The sequence below is a fragment of the Marmota marmota genome, unplaced genomic scaffold, assembly GCF_001458135.2.
Source record: "Marmota marmota marmota unplaced genomic scaffold, marMar, whole genome shotgun sequence".
Lineage (NCBI taxonomy): Eukaryota > Metazoa > Chordata > Mammalia > Rodentia > Sciuridae > Marmota > Marmota marmota.
This window is the reverse complement of record NW_025999932.1, coordinates 27,349,130-27,351,962: the sequence shown is the minus strand read 5'-3', so window position 1 is coordinate 27,351,962 and position 2,833 is coordinate 27,349,130. Positions and strand designations below refer to the sequence as shown.

The 2,833-nt window shown below is 33.8% G+C and overlaps 2 protein-coding genes and 1 non-coding gene across 16 annotated transcripts in view; 1 reads left to right on the top strand and 2 right to left on the bottom strand.

Annotated features, from left to right (window-relative positions):
- Nucleotides 1-2,833, bottom strand: part of Fry (FRY microtubule binding protein) — a 376,400-nt gene that overhangs the window by 7,809 nt on the left and 365,758 nt on the right. The gene's annotated exons all lie outside the window — the stretch shown is intronic.
- The window catches only part of Zar1l (zygote arrest 1 like), a 65,806-nt gene that overhangs the window by 23,494 nt on the left and 39,479 nt on the right, over nt 1-2,833 (top strand). The gene's annotated exons all lie outside the window — the stretch shown is intronic.
- On the bottom strand, nt 344-416 carry Trnaa-ugc. Its single transcript has one exon. It is a non-coding gene; the product is annotated as a tRNA-Ala (tRNA).

The window sequence follows — 2,833 nt, the reverse complement described above, 5'->3', positions numbered from 1 at the left end:
ATAGTAGAGGATAGGAAAGGTAGTAGAATACAACAATTACTAATATGGCATTATGTAAAAATGTGGATGTGTAACCGATGTGATTCTGCAATCTGTATTTGGGGTAAAAATGGGAGTTCATAACCCACTTGAATCTAATGTATGAAATATGATATGTCAAGAGCTTTGTAATGTTTTGAACAACCAATAAAAAAAAAAAAACAAAAACACAAATGCCTAGAAATAGGTATAAAATTTCCAGAGTCAATCTTTTAAAATAAGATACTAGAATATCTTGATTTTTATTATAATTTTAAGTATGAAAGTTCTTTTCTCTTCCTAATTTTATTTATTTATTTATTTTTGGTGGTGCTGGGGATTGAACCCAGGGCCTTGTGCATGCAAGGCAAGCACTCTACCAACTGAGCCATATCCCCAACCCCCTCCCTAATTTTAAACAATGTAAGTTTTAAGTTGATATATTGTATTTAAAATTTACCTATATTTAAAATAGCTGAGCAGAAATTCATTTAAAATGCATTAGATTTAAAATAATTACAAATACATACCTATATATACAGATGGTATGTAAAACATCATTTGCTACTCTAAAGTGAAACTCCAATTGCTATTGTTATGTTTGTTTTTGGAGATCAAAAACTCAGGGTCTTGTGCATGCTAGGCAAGCTCTCTACTACTGAGATATATATACACCCTAGCCCGCCCCTCAGTGGCTTTTTAAAAAATAACTTTCATTATGTATATATAAGGATTACATAATATGAGACACACATAGATAATAAGATGATTACTATAGTAAAGCAGATTAAAATATCTATCATCTCTGTTACTTTTATTTTTTTTCATACTAGATATTTTATTTGGGATACCAGAGTAAGTGTTCTCCCACATAAATACATTTTTTCCATTTTTTTTTTTTACTGGCTCTTCTTTTTTTAAATTCACTTTAGTTATATACAACACAAGGATACACCCTGACATTATCACAAGAGCATGTGTGACAAAAACTCTTAGTTAATAAAAATCCCTTGAATACTTCAATTTTAAGTTCATTTTCTCCTAGTCTGTAAGGTAAGGTTTCTACTGAGAAACACGCTGATGATCTAATGGAGACTCCCTTATAGGTCATGTCAACTTTTTCTATCCCCACCCCACTGCCTCTAACTGTTGATATTTTGATTATCATGTGGCTTGGTGTACCTTTTACATGTAGGACATTTCTACATTGAATCTATTGGGAACTTTTCAGGGTTCATGTTGTACATTAGGACTCTAGACCTGTCCATGACAACCACTGTTTCCTTCTCTGTGTTTTTGAGCATTTTTAAAAAAAATATTTATTTTTTAGTTGTAGTTGGACACAATACATTTATGTTATTTATTTATTTATATGTGGTGCTGAGGCTTGAACCCAGGCCTCTCACGTACTAGGAGGGTGCTCCACCACTGAGCCACAACCCCAGCCCTGTTTTTGAGCCCTTTAAAAATACATATAATCCACATGTAAGGTAATGCAATGTGCTTTTTGTGTCTGGCTTATTTCACTTAGCACAATATCCTCCACATTCAACCATGCATAGGCAGGATCTTATTTTAAGGCTAAATAATATGTCATTGTATGTTGATCGTATTTTCTTTATACATTCATCCATCAGTGCACATTTAGGTTGTTTCATTATTTTGGCTATGGGGAATAGTGCTTTAGTGAACCTGGGAGGGCTGATATCTTCATGAGATGGTGATTTCATCTTCTGAGGTATATACTTAGAACAGTGATTGTTGAAGTCATATGGTAGTTCTATTTTTAAATTTCTTTAGGGACTTCTGTGCTGTTCTCTATAATGGCTGTACCATCAACATACCAACCATTAATGTACAAGGATTCCCTTTTCTCCACACCTTTGTCAATGTTTTTTTTTTTTTTTAATTTGGGTAATAAGGTAACATCTCAGTGTTCCCCTCCACCCCATGTTATTGGGGATTTAACACAGGGGTGCTCTACCTGGGTTAAATTCCCCCATCCCCAGACCTTTTTATTTTTAGATTCTTGCCAAGTTGTCTAGGGTGACCTCAAATTTGCAATCCTCCTGCCTCAGCCTTCTGAGTTGCTAGGATTACAGGAATGTACCACCATATTTGGCATTCATAGTGGTTTTAATTTGCATTTCCCTGATTAGTGAAGTTCAGCATTTCTTCACATACCTGTTGTTTGTTTTTATGTGGTCTTTGGAGAAATGTCTTTTCAGATCCTTTTCCCAGTTTTCAATTGAGTTATTTATTTTTAGGCTACTGAGTTGTAACAATTCTTTTCATCTTTCATAACTAACTCCTTATCAAATATAAGGAGTTATATTTTTCCAAGTCCACAAGTGGTCTGCAAATATTTTTCCAAGTCCATAGGTTGCCATTTCATTTTGTTGTTTCTATTGCTGTGTAAAAGCTTTTTTTTTTGTTTGTTTGCTTGTTTGATGCAGTCCCATTATTTATTTTTGCTTTTGGTGTGATATTTAAAAATCATTGTCAAGACATTTTCTTTCTCCTTTATATATATGCTATAATTTTTTGCTTTCTGATGACCATACTGCTTGAATATTTTATGATAGGCTCCTTTCTGATGACCATACTGCTTGAATATTTTATGATAGGCTCCTTTAAGCTGGTAATGGTCCACATACTAATGTTCTAAGGGTTGGGGATGTAGGTCAGTGAGAGAGCACTTGACTAGCATGTATAAAGTCCTGGGTTCAGTCCCCAGCACCATAACTCCCCTGATTCCCAATACCCCAGATGCTCTAGACTTTTATCCTTTTATTTATATATATATATATATATA